We start from the raw sequence: 23,754 nt of genomic DNA, 5'->3' as shown, positions 1-23,754 counted from the left end.
ACTATGAGGTCCCTTTGCGGGTTGGGGGATTTAACGCCTGCTTTTTGCAGGCGTTAAAATCCAACCCGCTAAGGGACCTCGGAGCTAATTACGGCACTGGAAAATTGCGGTGCCGTAATTAGCGCCTTCCCCATTCCCATAGAGCCCTAGGGGGCAGAAATGGGAATGGGGAAGGGCAATGGCGGAAAGGGGATTTACCGCCCCTCCAACTTTGGAATGGGGCGGTAAATCCCCTTTCCGCCAAGGTGGTGCCGGTATTTTACCGGCATGAGCCATGGCGCTAATAGCGCCATGGCTCACCGCCTACCGGGTAATGAGGCCCTTTGTGTTCCAGTGGCTAGGGGTGGATTCTCAACAACATAAAATTATACCATATAGATGACACTCTGTTTCTCTCCTCCTATCAAGGCATAGAGTAGACTCTGACCCAATCACCTTTCAAAGGGGCAAGCTCAGCTAAGCCAGCCCATACACCCCTTTTGTGATGTAATTGTTAAGGCATAAATAGAGACAGCAGAGTGCAGATAGGGACTCACTGATGCAGCCACCTTCCTGATTCAGGCGGAGCAGTCTGATCCAGCTTTCTACATCCAGCTTAAATATTCTTCCAGATGCCAAATCTCTTGACACTATTGATTTCCAGCAAGGCTTCAAATCCTCAAATTTATTATCCCCACTCAGTAATCGCTGTGTGGTGTGAGAAGGCCATTTTGAACCAGTATCCAGAAAGTCTCTGGCTTGCCACCACCAGGCTTGCCTGAAGAACTTGTCATCCAGCTGATCCAAATACCCACAGACTAGGAGAGCAGATCCTGTGCCAATCAGGCTACCGGCTTAGATGATCCAGTCCCATGTCTGATGTGCTGTTTTCTGAGACCAGACCCACTCCATGACCAGAGCGTCTTGGTTCCTGCACATATGCACAGGAGTCAACGTGTTCCATTAGTATCATCCCATGGAGTCTGAATGTGCAGGGAGGTGCAGGGATACACACATTCAGAGGTGCAATTCCCTAACCTACATGTAAGGCAGGGGAAGCCAAATTCCCACTTGCATGCAGGATCTATTGGACATGCCTGCTGAAGAACAGAACTGCCTTCCAGGGTTGTTATTGTTATGTACTCACAATGTCCGGGTTTGTAAGTATTCCATGTCCCAGAACACGCTGATACTCCCTTTATGCGGTGTCAAAATAGCTGTCAGTTCCCAAGACTCTCTGCCATGCCATTTGCCTGCTCTACCACCCCCTGCTGTGTCTCATGTAATGTCAGCCATGTCACTGCTGACATAAGCAGCTGCTGGATGTTCCAGTATGTTCCCATTCTGTTTTTACATCCTGTGCCTGCAATTTGTGTGGGTCTCCTATCATTTACAGCTATCTATCCCTTTAGGGTCCAACTCCAATAGTGCTCCATTGTTTCCAAGACCCTACTCATTTGTTGACACCCTTTCTATCCTCTCACTGCCTCCTCCTGTTGCTGGCTACCTGCGTTTCCATTCAAGAATGTTCTGGTCAGTAGTTCTGGCCCTTGAGTAGGTTCATCCTCTTTGGATGGCAGCTCTACCTGAGGGTCCAGATTTCCTTTGCATTGATCCCTGTGTAACATCTGGTGAGCCTATTCATGACAGAGTCCAGTCATGATCCTGGAGCTAAGTGCCCATGAAACCATTGAAGGTGGTGTCTTTTTCTGCTAGATGTTTACCTCTAGCGTCTTGTGAAAAACATTGTTGTGCAGGGTCTGCTTTTCTTTGGTGCACTTCCCTTACTGCTGCTGTTGAATCCCACCAGCCCCCTCATTTTGCTTCACACATGTACTTTATTACCCCTAGCTTTTCCCACAGTGAGAGGTGCTTCAGCTCCGTATCCTCCTGATTTTTGTCCGCTTTGTGCACACTTTCCTGCGACATACAATAATACTTCACAATCCTCCTACTGCTTGACGGGCAAGCACATTTGTCCATCCATGCTACCCCGCCTCTCTCTCCATCCATAGGCGATAGCAACTTTCCTCCACATTAAGCTTCTGCCAAACACTGCATGACTCGTCAGATCCTTCTAGTACCAGCTTAGGCACCCAGCCTCCTTTTCAGTTCTATGGCAAAAGGTGGCTATTCTGTATGTATTGCCTGAACACTATGTACCTCACCAGCCCACTGACCCATACACACGGCAGTCATTCCCAACTCCTCCTCCTGCTTTGCATTTAGGGTTCATTGTCACCTTTTCCAGAACTGCAGCTCTCCTTCTGTTCTCCTTAGTGAATCCCTTGGTGTAACTTTCTCTGTGATGTCCTGCTTGGTGCACAAGGATACGGTTGATTCGCCCCCACCTGTGAGTGAACCTTCACATGTTGGCTGACTGTTGACTGAGCATTAAAGAAACAATGGGCCTCATTACACGGTAGGCAGTAGGGGTTTACCGGTACCGGTAAGGGCACCGGTACCGGAAAAACCCCTACCGCCTTACTAAGAGTTCCCTTTGCGGGACCCGACTTTAACGGCTGGTTTTACCAGCCGTTAAAGTAGGTTGCCGCAAAGGGACCTCGGAGCTAATTACGGTACCGCAATTTGCTGTACCGTAACTAGCACCTTCCCCATTCCCATTATGACCTATGGGGCAAAAATGGGAATGGGGAAGAGCCTTGGTGAATGGGGAATTACTGCCCCCGCTCACCTTGGAGTAGGGCGGTAATTCCGCCATCCACCAAGGCGGACACGGTAAAATACCGGCGGCAACCATGGCGCTATTAGCGCCATGGTTACCGCCTACCGTGTAATGAGGCCCAATGTCCTATTCATGTTGACACTTAACTCGGCTCTTCAAACCAGGTTCTGCTACACCCAAATCATAAAAAACCTGAACCCTTTTGTCTTGGAGGTAGCATTGTTTTGTTAATTGCATTCCAGCCAGCACCTGGTGTTTCCTTTCATGACCCAACACGACTCTTGAACAAGAGAACTGTTGTAATTTAAAAATAATATGAAGCGATGAATCTATTCAATAGCATACTTGTCAACTGCAGGCCTTCCGCTGTACCTACTCCTTGATGCTGTTACCTAGATGGCATTCTGACTTTCTGCTTTTTACTTTTATTTCCTGGTGAAGAGTAGCATACGCTACAGACAGTGGTCTGTGAGTTAAATGTTCACATTTAGCAAGTATAACCTCCCGGTTTCTCCACGTCCTTTCTGACACTACGATTGTTTTGCCAATCTATTCGTTGTACCGTTGGACTTGCCTGGATCATGACCAGCGCCACTACGGGATACCAGCCAGTGGTATGGCAACCATGTGAATCCTGTTCTCTGCCATGATCCCAAACTGGCTTCCTCCTACTTATTGTTAAAGCCTATCTGATAACTTGATGTGCTGTACATGTATTATGGACCTTTTGTTTAAATTAAGCAAAGATGCTGCAATTTACATTGTCTTACTGTTCTGATATGTGACACTGCTAATATCTAGAGAACTGTAACATTGTAATGCAACCTTGCTATTATAGCTATTCTTGGATTGTGTATATTTAGTTAATGGCCTGAGGCCTAAATGCCACACCTGACTGGTCAGGGCTGTACTCGTAAATGTAATACATTATAGTATAATATCCTAAACACCGAGTATTGGTCTTTCGTTCATATTTCTCGTGTATTTTTAATTAGGCCCACTTATCTCTATAATATGTTGTATACACATGTGGATGCGGGAAACTGTGAAAGCCCCAGGCAAGGCAACCACTTTTGCCTATCAAACTTACTTTTCGTTTGTTAGTGGGTCACATAGATTTATAACAAGCCCTCAAAGGACAAAGAATCCATATGTTTCTTTTCCTGCAGGGAGTCGCATTTCCACATAATCCTTAATGTGTTCACCAGTGTGTATATACAATAAACTACAGCAACTGTTAGCAATGTATTTCAAGACTGCACCGTTCAAGCTGTAAATACATGGTCCTACAGTGAAACAATGCATTTTGTTATGGTGTTTTGCAGATCAGCTGCAGAGTGTATGTTCTCTGATAGCAGAGGCAAGAATGGCGCAAATGTATGAACTGTTGATTTTACAAAACGAGTTACATTACTCAATTGTTTGCTCCAAATGCTTCTGATTTTGACTAATTTCCCTAGACGATTATTTTAATGCACACTAATGACAAAGAATGCATCATGTTCAAGATCTCTTTTCCAAGAAATGGAAAAGCCTATTTCTTAGAATGGAGGGATACATAGCCAATAACTCTGAGAAATAGTAGTAAAGCATACTAGGGAAAATACAACAGAATATCAGGGTTAATCGCGGGACCTTGGAAATATTTCGACTCTGAGGTTCGAAAAAAAGGGAAAACGTCTCGAAATAAGCCCTTTGTTGCCATTAGTAGCATTACAAATAAAAACAACATTGTAAATGTTGCATTTTTAAATTTTATTTTGTCATGTTAATTCGTCAAAATTCTGGGACATAATTGTCCTTGCAAGGGACTTTATGTTTTCTGAACTAACATTGTTTTGGACAAACTGGTGGCAAACAATATATTTAATGCACATTTCGAATCGCTGAAAGTCTGAGAACTGTTTAGCTCTTCCTTCTGCAAGATAGAAGGCATAGACTTGTCAGGAACTAGGTCACCCATACTGCATTCATCAAATTCGAATATACTTGCAATGTACCTCAATCCTCCTTCACCCTTCAACCGTTACAATATATATGTAAAGACTCTTGTCGTGGAAAATACATGCAAAATGTAACAATTCAGATTATCATCAGGGGTCAAACTGTTCCTTTTTCGAGCCCTATTTCCCTACACCTCCACCTCCTTTCTATGATTTCATCCAGTGTTTGCCTGAAAATATTTACAAATGATCATATGTATGAACGCATTGGGTGCACAAACTAAGCACTCCCCAGAGACTATTACTAAGGAACCCACCTCCATCCAAGCCTTGCCCATAACTAAGATCTGAAATATCTTTATAACTACCTGCATTATTCCTAGGGCTTCATAACTTAGAGCCCCTTAATTTGAAAAACTGTCACCCTTTAGCTAATATTTCTTTTGTGGCCGAAATCCTGGAGAAGTTCATCAACAATCAACTATCCGAACACAGTGAAGTTCATGTTCTGTCCATGAAAATCAATCAGGATTCAGGCCCTTCTGAAGAACAGACAGTACCCCTGTCTCCATAAAAGAAGACATGCTTTTGACAAAAACCCATATTTTATGGTGAGGTTCCTGGATCTCTTGGCAGTTCATGATACCATTAAACACTCAGTACTCATAAACATAGCCAATGAAAGCATGGCCTTTAAAGGGGTTGCACTTTGCTCGCTGGACACCTTCCTAAAACGGTGTACTGCTTCAGTTAAAACTGGTGATTGCAGTTCAAAGCCCACACACTTAACTTTGGGGTCCATTAAGGCTTCACACAGTCTAGGTAGCTATTTAACAGTTAAACGAAACCCTTATGGGCAACCAATTATCTTTGGCATGTCAAGTCTACACTGATGACATGCAAAATGTGGTCAACTTGTCGAAGACTGGCACTGTCTAGGAGAGTGTAATATCCCCAGATTATGAAGTTGTCTACAATGTCTATTTTCAAATACAATTGCACTGCCAGACAAACCCCTTTCAGCAAATGTCCCAAAAGATCAATGTGGCTGAAAAACTGTTCCATTGAAAATATGACTATTGCAGCATTGTCTGTGTAGGCCTTTGTTTAGACATATCCATAATTGCACAGCAAGGTTAATCTTGGACCTTTAAATGTGTAACTTTATCTCACTGTGGATTGAGGCTAGCCACAGACTACCTATTGAACAGTTAGATTCCCTCAAAATGGTATGTATTATGTGTCATGCCCGTCAAACTATACAGGATAGGAAGGAGGACTTCCTATCCTATCAACCCTAAAATTAGAGAGACTCCACCATGGAGAAAAATCGTTTGCAATTAATTTCTCCAAGAGATGGAATGATCTTCCCTAGAACATTGGGATTTTAAACCAATTATTTCAGATTCAAACATTCTCTGAAAAACCTTGTTTTCCAAAATGTCTTCAGCGAGCCCTTAAGTACCTTATCTTCACCTGAAAGCCTTTCCCGCAATATCTTTGTGTACGGCTCCCCATCTGATGGTACAGCATTGTTGACTAGAGATCTGCACTTGCTGCAGAGAATCTGCATCTCATATTTTGAAATATTTTAAATCATAACAATATTGACCTGTTATTGCAGTAACGTTGCATTATATTATTATGTTGTATGGATTAATCAGGAATATTTATGTATATTTGGTTGTAACAGCATTTGTTTTACTGCACTCCCCTTTTGAATCTCTGCTCCTCTCTCATTCGCTGTCACCTTTTTTTTACCCCCTTCCTTCTTTTCTTTTGTGGTTTGAAACAGCTCTGTTGTATATTGCTGCTAAGAAAGAAAGAAAGAAAGAAAGAAAGAAAGAAAGAAAGAAAGAAAGAAAGAAAGAAAGAAAGAAAGAAAGAAAGAAAAGAACACAAATATGAAAGTTCTGATAGGCATTGCTGTAATTATTTCTAAATGTATACTGTATTTTCATGTACATACTAGACACACATGAAATGTCTTGTTCTTTGGCATTATGTTATGGTGTCTGTCACAAGAAAGACTGGAATGAGAAAACAGGGAAAGCTTACATTTCCAGAAGGAAACCTGTGTTTCCTATGGGGGCTCAAATGGGAATGGGGAATGGTTTACTGAATGGGGACTTACCGGGTCTGCACAGGTTGGAATGTCCCGGTAAGTCCCCATTCAGTGACACCGGACCCGGACCCGGGTTTGGAGGCAGCCATGGTGCTAATGACCCCCACAGCCTTGGACCTGAGGGTGTCTTCTCTCTCCCAGTCTCAGGCTTAAGGGTTTTCTGCATCCTTCTCTCTGCTATACTTTCCTTTCACAGTCTTGGAATTAAGGGTTTGCCTCAAACATCTTCTCCTACCTTGTTTTATGCATCAGCCTCTAGTTTGGTTTGGACCCCAGGTATTGATTTCAGGCACAGGGATATCAGCTTCAAAGCACAGGGGTATCAGCTTCAAACTTCAAGTAGGCTAGATGAGCTTCTCCTATGGTGGTAGGTGAAGCCTATGGTGGACCCACACTTGAAAGAGGCATTCCCTGATTTTCAAATCATTGTGACATTCATTGTCACTCTGATGAAGGCCATTCGTTCTCACAACATCGGACCAACCCTTTTAGATCAGGATATTTCACTTATCTGCTACCCTGGACCAAACTGTCCAACATCTACCTTACTATGCCCTATCTACTGTGATCTCCTCACTCCTCCAGTTCCTATCTAATTTCCTTCTGGCATTTCTCTACCACCTCCTCCTGATGTTCGACACACTTCACCTTATCATCTTCTTTCACCTATTTACAGTCACCAACTTTTCCTCAATTATGTACACCACCTCCTTTATCTCCCTTGTCTCCACTCTATTCTTAAAGCTTCTCCTTTGATCCAATTCCTCCTACTCTCTAAACTCAATCATCTCCTCTCCAGTCTCCTCCCCCTGCACAGAATTCATCTTTTCTCCACCCATCTCCAAATTCACCACAAGCTCTTTCTCCAAAAACGCACACATTCTGGCTGATGGTCTGGACCTATATTACTGTGAATATCATCCACCTCACTCTCTGTGATGGCTTGCACCTGAGATGGAAAATTGGTGATGGGGCTGAATTGGCTGGGGAAAAATATGTTTGCTAAAGCTCACTAATGGACTGAGGTGGTGGACCAATATTTTAAATGGTTGAATGCACTTCTTGGATTTTATGGATGTTTTTGCTGTGTTCTGCAGCAAGCCCAAGGAGCTGTGGTATGCCTTGTTACTATGGCTAAAATTCAAGAAGGATAATAAGTGTGAGTTAAATGCTCTAACGCCTGGGAGTACTGAGCATATAGACAATTATACACAACGAGTACAGCCTTCCTTTCTTTTAGAAGCACATTTCTCACCACTAGTACATATATCTTACAATCATTTGTCAGACACTAGGATTACAATAAACATGAGGTTAAAAGTCACTCTAAATTTCTAAGACAAATAGTGGCTGTTTAACAAAACAGCATACCTCCATCCTGTCTTATCAATGAAAAGAAACTGAAAGACAATTAAAGGAAATGGACTTGATTAACCCTCCAAAAGACCGAAGTACGATCATGAAGGAAGTGTGCAGCAATAAAGAACAAAAGTATCCAGAGCCTGATGAGCAGCCTGATGAGCAAAGAATGGATGTGCAAGGTAACTCTTTTGCTACACCAGCAAAGGTGATAAATGACCAAGGAAATGGCTCTGAGGAATTCCAAAACCACAAGGAGTCTAAAGAGAAGGTAGGCCACATGAACTGATATCCAATAAATAAGGTCACACAAATGTTTATGCAGTGTTAATAATGATGTAAATGATATAATGGTTACTCAGGGTGATGTACCAAAGGAAATGAATGAAAAAAGGGGAAGGACAAAAGGAAAAATAGAAAGTCCAAACAGTCCTCAAATAAAAACATTTGTGTCTCAACTAAGACGTTTGTGGCTCCTGATAATCAGAGTATCTTGCCATTTCTTACAATGGATTACAACACAAATGTCAAAAGGAAGATGGGAAGTCCAGCACCCATTTTACAAGAGCATTCACAATCAATGTCATCAGCGGTTGGTACAGAAGAAAATTGGAAATGGCTAATGGGGTTAGTGGCTGACAAAATTAAGATGCATAGGACGGGTCCACATCAGCAACAAAGCCCCTCACAATTGCGTCATGGAACACAAGGGGCTTCACTCACCTGTTTCATAAAGAAACTAATCAAATTGAAACTCATGACATATTTTGCTTTCAAGAGACCTGGATTCGTACTCCACCTGCAGTTGAAGGGTATTCGAGTCATCTCAACCCAGCAATCAAAGGAGATACTGGCAGACTGAGGTCAGGCCTACTCATCCTCATTAACAACCATCTTGATTTTTTAATAGTAAAAGAATTTATGCCAACTTCTTTAATCCAAATCATAGTGGGCTCTATCAAAATTGACAACAAAAAAACAAGGAAAACGCTCATTGTTGTAAACCTTTACTGGAATCCAGCCTCGGTTGCAAGTTTGAATTTCCCAGATTAAATTGAAAAATGGCTAGTGCATTGTAAACAAAAATGGGTGGATCCATGGTTTATCATTTGTGGTGACCTAAATTCCAAATGTTGGGATGAAACAAGAGGTCTCATAACACTAAATGTCTTCGCAGCCACGCCGGCAGAAAAGTGAGGCTATCAGTGGAACACCATCATGAATGCAAACAAACTAAACATACTCAACGGAAACACCATTGGTGATATACCGGCTAACATCACGAGAAAAAATCTAAACGGTGGCCATATTATAGATTACATATATATCTCAGCGGAAATTATTTCCTCGGAAAACAAGATGAAGGTTCAACACATGGACAATAGTGATCACAACTTGCTTTCAGTTAAATTACTACCAATCTTCAATAATACAACCTTCACTGATATGACGATGGTAGTTGTCAACACGGGAGGAAACCAAATCAAACTTCCGTCCACTAAACTACTCTCACTGACGCAAAACTTAACCAGTTTAGTGAACCACCTATATTCAACAGGAGTGACTGAACCCTTAAACTATCTTAGTTTGTTCATAACATATGAGACCAAACCAAAATTGCCTTCTCTAAAGCAAGTTGCACATCGTCATGCCTTTGATCATCAAATCATTCTCCAAAAAAAATCATTGAGGCAGAGTCTGAACAGCCTGAAACGAGATCATTGCATAACAGCTACAACCAAAAGGAAATACATTTTGCAACATTATCGGAACTGGTTACGTCGTCATAAAAAGGTATTAGAACGCAATGACGCAGAGAAAATGCTAGACATAATCAGATCGTCTAACACAGCAGAAATGTGAAGACAAACAAATCAGCTGGGGACAGATCGAAATTCACTAACAATGATACCAATTATTCCCGCTGTTTGTATCTCACATTTCAATTTAATTTTCAACCAAGATTCTGATGATACACTCTTTCCACAAAAAAAAACAAGAAATGGCATTTGATAGATACTTCAGTGGACACTATTAAGAATGTCATCAAGAAGCTATATAAATCAAATGCATGTGGACCTGACGGGATAAGCAATGCAATCCTCAAAGAAATTCCACATCAATGGGCCAATTTTTTATCAATTCTATCCACCTACATCACAACAATTCAAAGGATACCAATCTCATGGAAAGAATCAATAATTATACCCATTCATAAGAAGGGCAACCGACTAGTTCCAGGCAATTATCGCCCTATTGCTTTGCTGTACTCCCTAGGCAAAGTTTTTGGAACCCTCGTACTTCATGCATTGCGTGAATGGGCAACATCTTCTGGCCATACTGATCCATGGCAATCAGGCTTTGTGTGAGGCATCAGGACTGCACTTAACATCGTTATTCTAAACCTTTTGAAAAGTCGCACAGAGAGAAGGAAAGACTCAAAACCGTATATTGCATTTATTGATCTAATGCAAGCGTTTGATAGTATCTCTCACCCTCGGTTATGGACCAAATTGAGAGAATGGCGTTGTCCTTCCTCCATCATGGACCCCATCAAGGAATTCCACCAAGATACCATTCTTAGAGTTCAGCTGAACAAAACAGGTCTATTAACTGAGCCTATTCCAACCAATAAAGGCGTCAAACAAGGCTGTCCGATGGACTCTGAAATATTCAATCTCTTCATCTCCGACATAGACTCTGCAGCCAACAACATAAGATGCTTTCCTCCATCTATAGCAAATATCCAAGTCAGTCGTCTTGTATATTTCGATGACGTGGTCCTTATAGACCAGACTACAAAAGGTCTTCAGAGACAGTTAAATGCCCTTCAACTTTAAGTGGAAAAAAACAGACTTACAATTAATCTGAAAAAATCTGCCATTTTACCCTTTGGTGTACAAAAAGGCCAATTGCGAACAAAAACAATGCGATGGTCCCTATTGGGAACGGGAATCCCTGTAGTGCAAACTTTTCGGTACCTAGGGGTATGTGTAAACTCAAGTAGGATCGATGCTGCCCGACTTCAAACACTAAGAAAGAAAGACATGAATTTGACAGGATTGGGTAAAATCATTCTGAGACGCTATTGTGGTTTCAGCCTAATCCCATTAATCAAATTTTACAACGCCAAGGTGGTTCCGATCCTCACCTATGGTGCTGAAACCTCTTCCAATTTTAAAATGAAAAATTGGGCAGCATTAGAAGGTCACTTCTGGAAAAATACTCTTCACCTTCCTAAAGGCACACCGATACAAGCAATACGAAGAGAGCTGGGTTTAACATCTCTGCTAGCTTTTGTAGAATGGAAAATACTCTCATTTTACAGAACATGCATAGAGGAAATTCCTAATAGTGGCTTTAAATGCCTCAAAAAAGCCCTTATGGAAGAACAAGATGCGACATTGACCTTATGGCAAACAGATTGCCGAAGCCTACTAAAAACTACAGGAGAGCAGGTTGATACCTTGATCAACAATCCGGACAAAATGTTAAAAAAAAACTCTACTCTTGTGATTGGTTCAGAACGGAAAAAGAATGGTCAACATGAAAAATATATGGCAAACCATGGGAGGACAATAAAAAACCAAACGCTTTACCCAACTATCTCAGATTGTTCCCCCATTGGTATTTTAGAGACCAATTTTTTAGATTTCAGCTTAACCTAATTAACACAAGAGAAACTGCCTGGCCTCTGAATCATGCAACTGGTCTCTTGAATTGCAGACTGGTGTCCAGTCAACTGGTCGACTGCAATTTGGTCGACTGCAATTTGGTCGACACCATTTGGTCGAATGCCAAATGGTCGAATTTTTTTTTTTTTATATATATGTGTTTTGTGGGTTTTCGTGTGGGGAAAAAAAAGAAAAAAGAAAAAAAGGGGGTTGGGGGGGGGGACCCCCCAAAAAAAAAAAAAAAATGGGTAAAAAAAAATTCGACCATTTGGCATTCGACCAAATGGTGTCGACCAAATTGTCTGTCGACCAAATGTTTTCGACCATTTGACTGGTAACCTTGCAGACTATGTAATAAAGCTGAGACATTTGAAAATCTGTACCACTTGATGATGGACTGTCCAGCTTTATCGTCACAAAGGGACATTTTTATGAATCCCATCATAACACAGTATGGACATAAATCCAAAGAGTTATGGTGGAAAATGTTGCAATCTGGAGAGAAAACTTCAATAACATTAGCTGTGGTTAAATTCTCCATCACCATTCAGAGTCAGCTATCATCATTTGATGATTCATGAACTGTATTTTAAAAGGCAAAGTAATCTTTGGGAAATTGTTCTTAATTTGTTGAATGTGACTAAAGGGTGTCAATTGTATAACCAAATAACACAATAAAAATAAAAACAATGTCATCAGAGGATGAGCCCCCAGTCCTAGAATTGACCGAGAATGATCTGGGATCCATTGAGGAATAGGTACCCATTACTGAATCGATGGACCGTGAGCACAGGCATGATCAGCTCCCTGAGATGAAAAAACGAAAAGTAACATTTAGTAATGGGAAAGTTAGCCCAAATTCAAATAGGCCATCTAGGTTGCAAATATGCTCTTCTGTGAATAAGGTGGATGATACAACCATCATTATTGAACACATTCTCAAAGACCAAAGGGATTTAGTCCTAAATCGTTCAGCAATCCTCAAGTTATTTACAATGATACCTGCTTTGAGAGCTCTGGTTTATGGTGACATCAGGGTAGTGGAATTCATATTGTCAGAGAGAACAGACTTCGTAGCGCACTACATCTGCATTCCAGGATTGTCTATAATCTGATAATGGGTAATGATGATGCTCTGCTTTCATTTGATATAGACGTCTACCCCTATATTAAGGCTAAAGCTTTTAGGAGGGAAAGTTCCAGTGAAACCAATGTAAGGTTAAATAGGGCTGATAAGGTAGACTCACATCATATACTTGGGAACAGCACTTTGACATGCTCAGTTAATGTGATAACTGGATATGGGTTTCCACTTCTCTATCCAATAAATCAGGGAGTGTGTTCAACCATTTGAAGCTTTAAGAACGATGAGCTAAGCATATTGTGCTGGAATTCCACAGGCTATAATATATTCCTTAATGCCAACTCCACTGGAACTAATGTGGCTAAATATACTCTCCTTCTATTTCAAGAAGTATGGCTCAGTCCTAAGCCTAGTGTAGATGGTTATACAACGTACCTTAAAGGAAGTAAGATGAGGAACAAAACACTGTCTGTCTAGGCATCTATTTATTGGGATAGAGAACATTTGTCACCTTTTGATAAAAGAATGGTCCACAGATTGTGACTCTATATTAGCAGTGAGTGTGGAATTTGGTTATGGTGACCTTTTCTCCTGAACAATGTATATTAGAATACCATAAAAGTGGGCAAAAGGATGCTGATTTTATCATTCGAATATTATTAATGGAGTGGTTTAATGGGACATCTTCTGATATGATAGCAGTTGCAGGTGACCTAAATTGCAACTGTGAGGCAGTGTTAGGGCTGAGGAATATAGTAGGCTCTTTGCAAACAAAGACAACAAAGATAATACGGGCTAGGCTTGGGGCGAAGATTCATGGAAGGATGGAGATTAGGCAAAGTTTCATGGAAGGATGGTGATTATTCAAATTACACACGACTATTGAGGGTAAATAGAAGGGAACGTTAAGAGCTCTTCAACAACTGATCATTATTTTGCATCACTGGACATACTGGTCCTGGCAACTTCTCTAACAGTAAATGATACAATCTTGAGTAATAATTCTCAGTTGAACTTGAAAGTGAGGTGGTCACTGAATCGCCTCAATTTCTGAGAGAGTTTAGTAAACTTGGAGACACATGCTCAAGGTGATTGCTTGTCACAACAGCTCTTTTCAACATAATTATTAACTAGTAGATTAAATCAGCTTCATGCCTCAATTGAGGAGTATAATACAGTTTTGGCTTTCAACATAGCAATGTATATTTGTATTATTGTCAAGCTTCAAAGCCCTCAGTGTGAAAAGTATTCAATGCTAATTTCTAATTAAACAAAATAAATCATGTTTATGATAGGAATTAGATGCTAAATAAAATATTGATTACAATTAAGAAAGAAAAGGAAATAAAAATATAAAAAAGGAAATAAAACAGCACATGGTTTGTTTGAATTTACGGGATGGTGCTAATATGTTAGTAGCCTTGCACTCAAATAATAACAGAAGGTTTTGTGGCTAAATTAATGCATCAAGACCTTCCGCAAAACACATGCAGATAAACCTGATTGCAGAAGCTACGTGGGTTGAAATACTTTGATGGCAAATTTGGTAAGTAAACTCTAAAATAAATTGCATTTTTTATTTGATAATCTACCGAACAGATGGTGTTCCTTTGACAGTGAGGATAGTACAAATTGGATCCGTAAATGTAGGATGTCGAGAGCTCTGGGTCCTGATGGAGTATCAAACTCAATGATAAACCAAAACCCCCAGGAATAGGCTGTCATTTTATTTCCCTTACTCTTGCAAATCAAGAAGGACTGTAGCATGCCAGAAACATAGAACAAATGTTTTTTAGTACTATTTTCAAGAATAAAGGTCATAGAGCACTTCTCGAGAATTATCATCCAATAGCCCTTCTTGATTCAACAAGTAAGAACTTCACTTCTTTAGCATTGGATGACTTTGAAGCCTGGGTTAAACCTTTTGATACATTATCTGTATTCCAGGTAGGATTCAGAAAATGCATATGTGCCTCTCTGAATGCTTTGTATTAAGTATTCTGAAAACTCAAACCAATATTAACAATAATCCTTCTTTGTGAGCATCATTTCAGCATCCTCATACAGATTTTGACTGCACTGATAGGAAGAGACTTTGGAATAAGCTCCAGAGATGGGTGATCCCTGCAGGATTGTTAAAAATAATTGTTCTACTTCATTCGAATATGTCAATTCAAATTAGAATTGACTTGATGGGCCTTCTCACAAACGAAATTGATGCCAAGCAGGGACTGCAAAAAGGATTCTGCATGTTCTGTCTTTTCAACTTGTATGTAAGTGATCTGGCCAAGGAAATTAAAGAAACAAGGTCCTTCCTTACCAAGATTGTCTATGAGCACATTTTGTTTTTATTCTTCGCCAATTATATTGTATCATTCAACACTACTAGAATATGACTGTAGCTGATTATTACCTGCACAAAAATCTGTTGTATTCGTAATAACTTGATGATCGATACATCTAAAACAGCATTAATGACGTTTGAAACAAGCAAGAATCAGATAAACCATTCAAATTCATCAAAAATATGGGAATTAGTAGAAAGGCTAGGGTTGAAACTGTGCCCACTTATGGCACAAATGAAACAGATGAAAAACAAATATTGTTAATTTTCATTACTGCCTTTATTAAACTTCTACAGGCAAAAAAATAATCCAATAATCACCTATAGTCTCGGTGTTGTGGATACCTTAATTTCAATAGATTTGCACATATTGGAGGGCTGTGTGTGGAAAAGAGAGTTATATCTCTCCCTAAACCTCCCTATCATCTTACCTAAACCTCTCATTTTACCTAAACTCTTATCTTACTTGATCTCTCTTCTGCCTTTGACACAGTCAACCATGCCATCCTGCTCAAATGTCTTTGTGATAACCTGAGTAACACTGATCAGGCCCTGGCTTGGCTGACCTCCTTCCTCTCTGATCAACCCTCCCACTTCCAAATTGGGTCCTTCCTCTCCTCTATCTCTACCTCTGGTGTTCCCCCTGGGAACTAACCTCTCTCCCTGGCTGTTCAACCAATACGTATCACTTCTTGCCCACCACATTACTGCTCTCTGCCCCAACTTTCAGTGCTATGCGAATGATGCTCAACTCATTTTCAGACTCCCTTTTGCTTCCTCGTCTCCTTCTGGCATCTCTGACTGTCTGTCCGCCATCCAAGAGTGGTGTGCCGCCAATGATCTCTGCCTTAATGCCAGTAAGATCGAGATTCTCCTCATCGGCACACCTGCTCCCTCCTCTCCTGTCACTCTCTGACCAACCTCTCTTGGCCCTCTTCCTGCTCCCACCTGTGAGGCTAAAAACCTTGGGGTCATCTTCGACCCCACACTTTCCTTCTCTCCTCACATCTCTGACATCTCTAAGAAGTCACACTTCCAGCTGCTCCTCCTTAGAGGTATTCCTCCATTCCTCTCCTTCCCCCAGAAGCTCACTAACCCCAGAGGTATGGTTCTCTCTAGGCTGGACTACTGCAACAGCCTCTTTCTAAATATACCTGTCTCTACTCTCCGCCCTCTGCAACTTATCCAAAATAGAACTGCAAGACTTGTCCTTGGCCTCAAGCCCAGGGATTGTATCCCTCCAGGACTGAAATCTCTTCACTGGCTCCGAGTGGCGGTAAGGATTAAGTTCAAAACCCTCTGCATTGTCCACAAAGCCTTCTGGGTTCTGTGACCTCAATACCTTCAACTCTCTCTTCCTAAATATCTGCCCTCTCGAACTCTTCACTCATCCACCTCCAACTCTCTCAGGGTCAGTTGCTTCTCTAAGCAGTGAGTTGGTGAAAGATCTTTTACTTCTGCTGGGGCTTCCCACTGGAACAGCCTCCCTGCCTCTCTGAAACTTGAGGAGAACCATTTCTGGTTCCAGAAGCACCTCAAGACCTTCCTATGTGCTTCTGCTTTCTCTCCTCCTCTCCCCTGCTGATCTCCTGGCTGATTCTGAATCTGCACGGGTTACCTGGCCACCCTCTGATCTCGGGCCTAGGTCCCCAGCCCACCAGCTACACACCTGCACTGCCCCATGGCAAACTTTGCACTTGGGGACTGTATCTGTATCCCTACAGCCCCCACCAGCACTTAAGCCCTGATGTCTGCACTTACCCGTGCATTTGCCACCATCTGGCCACACTTTTAATTATTGTCTTATTTATTTGACTCTTATCCTATGTACTGCACTGCCCCCTCCCTTTCCCCCTGCACTTTTCCCCTTTGCCTCTCTCCTGCACTTGTTCGATCTCAATGTCACTGGGCCCAGTAGGATCACTGTCTGTTTTCCCTCTGTTTCCCCCTCCTTGCCTCATTTTGCCTTTTAACACTTGTGTATAGGCGCATTATAAATGCCATATCATATCATATCATATCATATCTTATAGTTGCCCTGGATTTAGATCTGGGGCTTCAATCAATGTATTCAATAATTACATATAAATAACCGATGCTTTTACGAAATACCTTAAATCCCCCAATAGGAACCCTGTGTTATGTTTTGCAAGGAATTCTGATGGATGACACATTTTCTGTCCTACATTTGTTCAGGATGGAGTGTCGGATAGCCCTAGAGGAGCTATTGATCAAAGATCCTATTAGGCTAAAGAGAAAATTAAGGGCTGCAAATTTGGGTAACACAATCAGAGGCCCTATAGAGATATGGCTCCTTGAAGGAATCGAAAGTGAGTGCCCCCCAAAAAGGCATTTAAATGAGAGTCAATGATGGATACACCCCAGGTGGGAATGAGACACCAAGAGCAGTGAAGTCAAAAGTAAAAAGTTTATCTAAATCAATATAGGGCAAGCAGAGAACTCTGCAAACTCCAAGAGCGCTCTGCCAAACATCAGCAAACATTCACATTTACTACAAAGTTGCATCACACATGACGTAAGCTATAGGGGGCACATAAATTGTGGGGATTAGGTGGTGAAGACTAGACACTATGTAATCTTTAGACCCGATGCTCCTGGATTGGCAGAGGTCCATGTGGTGCCTGCGTGATGCTTGCAGTTCAGCTGGGCTCATCAGGCAGGAGAATGCGGGCAGATGATGGTTGATTGATACATCTCGACTATTCTAACATTTGCCCTTGCGGCCACACATACGCATTGAATGGTAATTGTAAATCACTATGATCAGTAAATACTACAAATCGTTATTCTAACATCACAAGAAAAAATGACACATGACTTGAAGCCGAGTAGTTCATCGTTTTGGAGACAAATTACTATTCGAGGGGTGAGCAGTAGGTGAGCAGCTTTCATGGGTTTAGGTCACTTGTAAGGGGCACATTTCAGGAATACATCTGTTGCTTTCCTTACGTTAGATCTAGCAGAGGGATATCTTTATAGTATGTTAATATAAGAGTGAATATATGGCCATAATGGTCAGTCAAGGTTGGGATGAACTGGACTGCTTTCCAGTTAGAGGGCACATGATATAGATCAGAGAGGAGGTGGGATGAGAAGGGCCTGAGGGCCCAGGAGGGTGAATACCTAGTGCTAACTCCAGGGGGGAGTTGAGGGGTTACAATCATAGCATTGCATCGCCAGTAGGCCCAGGCTTCACATCTCAGCCTGACCCGAGGGGGAGAAGGGTGGGGGCTGGTATGCGGTGCTGCTGCAGAGGGTAGAAGGGGCCCTATGTTATTGCTGGCCGTGTCTTGTTTAGTTGGGCAGGGAACACGCACACACACACACATAGTGCATATGAATGAGGTAGGAACAGGTTAGTTTGTGTGTAAATACAATAACAAGGTGTACAATGTGCCACTTATAACATGGGTTACATGATTCAATTCTCAGCAAATATATATACATATACACGATTGATAAAACTACTCTATATATACTCTACCACATACCATAAAAAAGGCCCTGCATAGGGTGATACTGATAGGTCATGCAGAAAATTATACATGTTTAGAAAATCATTGAGTACATATTGGTGTTAAACATTGCCTTGTGCAGTCTACAGCAACCAGTGATATTTGATCAAGGGTGAGGATCTTAAACATACAAGTCATGGCGTCTCTGTGTGCAGTGGGGGGGGTAAGTGAGGGTCTGCTTGTTTCATTATTTGCAATCAATCTTGTGGTGTATAACAACAAACTGAATTTATAGTTTCTTGGGAGGGGTTATCTGCAAGGGTGAAACAGGGTAGCACACGAGTTTGGCATACGTGTCTGGCACTTTAAACGGGGAACTGGGTCGGGGGTTATCCTCAGCATATATCATAAATGTGGGGTCTGCGAGGGGACTGGACAAGTTTTATGGAGATAGCTTGTTTTTTCTCAAACCCCAGATTCAGCCCGGTCATCTGCAGGTCAATGATGGACTGCGGAAGGTGAAAGATATAGTGTTTGTCATGTAACTTGTTGGTGCCTAGTCTCCCGTGAGAACAGGCCTGCAGCAGGGCTGCCGAGGGGAGGAGGGCGAGGGAGGAACTTGCTTGCTGTGCACAATCAGAATGGGAGAGCTGCAGCCCTGCGGGCCACTCAGGCCTGTAAGGCCTAAGTAGTTTTGTCTCAAGATGGAGTCTGAGTGTGTCCCAAAATGGAGTCTGGAATGATCCTAACAGATGAGCATTGCAGCCACATGTGTTGGCCCGCAGTCACCCTGCATCCCTGGCCACAGGCGCATGGGTGGCTCCTGGACGAGTGACAGTCTGAATGCTTGGTCAGAATAGAGGGGAGGAGGGGGCATGAAGACCTTTCCTCACATACATTCCCCCCTTTAATTACTTAAGTAACCAATATTGCAGTTCACCCAACCTCCTCCGTTCTTCGTCATCAGCTACCCCTTTGTCCCAGGCCGGTGTCCCCTTTTGTGGCATCCAGGCCCTAAACACTCTCTGGAGGCTCTGTCCCACTCTGACATGTTCATCAGGAGTGCAGCTCATATATATATATACACCACCCACCTCCCTCCAAGTCCACCCATACTTCCTTATACCACTCTCTACTATGTACCCATCATAATACAGGGGTACCATTCCATGTTTGGGCCCCGGGTCCTCACCTGTTTGTACTTGTGCTTCATGTGTCATCTGTGCCACTCCCTTAGTGTTGCCCATTGTCACCATCATCATTACACCATTAGGAACTGCATTTGCACAGCATCGAAGACCTAACTGGCACACACAAAAATCAGGAGCAAAAAGACGATGATGGGTATCAATAGTTTGACTGTCATCCCAAGCCAGGAGGGTACCCATGAAAAAATGTCATCGAACCACGAGCCTGACTGCACCCCTCCTTCTTCCTTCATCCGCTCGCCAAGGTTGTGCACGGCTGCAATAACATGAGACAGAGTTCCATTGTCCGCATCTGCAGAAGGATCGAAAGTGCAACATGCTCTCCCAATTTTTCAGCAAACACCTCCATCCATGGCTGTCAACAGGTCTAGAACATACCTGTTCTGCATTGTCATCAACCGCAGGGCCCTTAGCTCCACCTTGACCACATTGAATCCTTCTTCTGTGTCGTTTGCCAGTTGGAAACGCTCGCAGTGTGTAATTTGGAGCCATTTTGCATTGGCTCTCGCTTGGATGCATGGGACGAGGGAGGCAAAACATGTTTCCTTGGAATTGAACAACCAGAACCAGTCTGGTATTTGCGCCAAAAGTTCTGTGGATGACTTGGATATGTAATTGGATTACCTTCTTTTTCTAGATAATGGGCTTTGCATGTTCTCTGAGGATAGGGCATACACTGGGGTCTCATCGGTTGGTTGTGGAGCCTCTGGTTCTTGGACAGCCGTCAGCCCCTTCCCCTCTTGAATATGACTCTCCGGGACCACCATCAGGGTAAAATGCAGCGTTACCAGAGAGCATGTGCACCTCCATGACTGTGGGAGGTGCAAGTATGCCTGTTTACGGAAAACCCAGTCTGTATCCATTAAAGCAGCTGTCCCTTTCTTCATGTCTGGGATGATGAGCGTGTTGTTACAGTTCTTATTTGTGCCCATGTTTATTTTTCCTTCGCCAAGAACGCACAGTTGGTAGGTAATTTCTTTCTGTAGTTTGAAGGGCTTTTCCAGGGCTGTGACCCAAGTGAGCTTTGTGATGTATTGGGCCCATATCAGAGCACTTGTTTCTCGATCCACTGCAACTTTTCGACTGCCAACCCTCGTAGTGCCTCTGCCTTGCATGTGATTTGCTCATCTTTCAATTTATTGTTTGAATACAGTGTTCCTTTAATTGCTAAAAATCGTTCCCTCAGGCACACCACCCCTTTGGCTCTTGATTAGCAAGTATTTTCCTTCTGTAACATTTCAAAAGAGACAGTGGGGGTCATTATGAGGTTGGAGGTAAGGGGTTAACGGTGCAGGTAGAAGTGCCGGTGCCGTTAACCCCTTACTGCCACATTAAGAGGTCCTTTAGCAGGTCCTGCTAAGGGTGGCTGGTTTACCAGGTGCCCTTAGTGGGAACCGCTAAAGGACCAGCATGCTAACAACAGGCCTGTTATTAACGGGCCCGTTGTTATCATGGTCCCCATTCCCATTGAGCCCTATGGGTGCTCGAATGCAAATGGGGATGGGTTCCCTGAATGGGGAAATACCGGGTCCTCCAAGGTTGGAATGGCCCGGTAATTCCCCATTCAGGGAACCCGGACCCGGTATGCGGTAAGGGGGTTTGCCATGGTGCTAATAGTGCCATGGCTACCCCCAACCTCGTAATGAACCCCAGTGTGTGCCTGGAAGGTGTTCTTTATTCTGCATAATGCGAGATGAAGGAGACACTGGCCAACTACTATAGGTGGTTCTTGTGGCAGGAGCACCTTGGTTGTACCCGAGGAGTGGGGGTGTGGGGGATAAGGGAGCACACGTAACAGCTCTCATAGTTGTTTGCTTTGCAGTGGAACTCATGTCTGCATACCACTTGTTGGACTGGTGTGGGTGTCGTGGATCCTCTACTGTGTGTAATCCCAATCCAAAATATTCATCATACTTTTTCCTCCCTGCCCCCCTTCTTCTCCTTTTATTACCTTTGGGATGTGCTCTTCCCTTCTCTACATCATTCTGCATTAACCCTTTAAGTGCCAAGGGCGAGGTATCTCGTCCTTGACATGCACACGCAGTGCCAAGGACGAGATAGGTCGTCCTTTTCGGCACCTTGTTTTGAGCGATCCCTGCAAAGCAGGGATCGCTCAAAACTGTGATCCAACCCCTCACTGCCAGGGGGCTGGATTACCTTCAGTTTCACGTCGGCGTGCGTAACGCACTTCGGCGTGAAACTGAAAGTAAATCCACCGCAGCAGCCATTTTCGGCTGCTGCGGTGGATAAAGAAGGTGAGTTCCCTTCTTTGTCAGCCTCGATCTCCGGCTGTATTTCAAGCCGGAGATCGAGGCGGGTATCGTTGGAAAGGGGAGATTCTCCCCTTTCCAACGATACCAATTGTGTGGCATTGCTGCCCGCGGATCGGGCGCTGGGCGCCTCGATCCGCGGGCAGCAACATCACGGATCAAATGAAGATCCGTTTGTGACGCGGGGGGAGGGGGTGCTGCTTACTAGGTAAGCGGCCCCCTTCCCCCGTGGCCCCAAAGCATGGGGCCACAGCGCCAGGGACCCCTGGGGGCAGATGATCACTGCCCCCAGGGGTGAAATAAAAAATAAAAAAATAATAATAATTCGAGGGATGGAGGGAGGTGGGAGGGGGTTTGGGGCCCTGGGGCCCACTGGACTACCAGGGATGGATCAAAAGTGGTGTCCCTGGAAAGGGGACTTTCTCCCCTTTCCAAGGACACCACATATGAGGCATTGCTGCCCGCAGATCGGGCGCAGGGCGCGCGATCCGCGGGCAGCAATGCCAGTGGATCAACGCAGATCTATTTGTGACGCAGGGGACGGGGGGCTGCTTACTAGGTAAGTGGCCCCCTCCCCCAGTGGCCCCAAGGCATGTGGCCACAGCGCCAGATACACCTGGGGGCAGATAATCACTGCCCCCAGGGGTGAAAATAAAAAAAATAAAAAAAATCAAGGGGAGGTGGGAGGGGGTTTGGGGCCCTGGGGCCCACTGGACCACCAGGGATTGATCAAAAAATGGTGTCCCTGGAAAGGGGACTTTCTCCCCTTTCCAAGGACACCACATATGAGGCATTGCTGGTCACGGATCGGGCGCAGGGCGATCGATCCGTGACCAGCAACCCACTAGACCACCATGGATCCGTTTGTGAGGTGGGGGGGTTGCTTCAAGTAAGCAGTCCTCTCCCCCTCCCGGCCCCCAAAGCATGGGGGCACATGCATGTGAACCCCGGGGCAGATGGCTGACCATCTGCTCCAAGGAAATGTAAAACAAAAATTATGGGAAAAGGGGGTGGGGGAAGGGGTGGGGGCCACTAGCCACCATGGATTTTTTACTGAATGAAAGGGGGGGTGCCCCCCCAACCGAAGTAGAAAGGGGCACCCTTGTAACCCTCCCTGGTGGCAGATATCTGCTCCTAGGAAGGGGCATCTGACCCCAGGGAGGGATGCAAGAGGTGGGCCCCCCCTATCTGCCCCCAGGGAGGGTTGCATGAGGTGGGGCCCTCCATATGGGGTGGGGGAGGGCTGAGGGCCACCCCCTGTTGCAGTACATCATTCACTGCCAATTTAGGGTGCCCCTCAGCCCCCCCTAAAAAGCAGCCTATGAATTTGTATTATTTTTTTCGTTTACCCAACTTCGCTTGGTGCAGATGGCCACATTAGTGTGGCAATCTGCCCCCAGGGTGCCCAAACCCTACTGCCCCATCTATTGGGGGTCTTGCCCCACCTTTTGTGGTGGCCCTCTCCCCCCCACCCCAAATGGAGGTGGGGTGTACCTCACGCAGCCGTTTGTAGGAGGCCCAGGGAGGCCTGCATGAGGTGTCCCTGCCACCCTGTCCGAAATGTGCCCCGGACTTTGCGGGGGTGTCTGGGTAATAAATTCTGGGG

Source organism: Ambystoma mexicanum, chromosome 10 (genome assembly GCF_040938575.1).
Source record: "Ambystoma mexicanum isolate Mex_15411 chromosome 10, UKY_AmexF1_1, whole genome shotgun sequence".
Taxonomy (NCBI): domain Eukaryota; kingdom Metazoa; phylum Chordata; class Amphibia; order Caudata; family Ambystomatidae; genus Ambystoma; species Ambystoma mexicanum.
Note: the sequence above shows the minus strand (reverse complement) of the source record.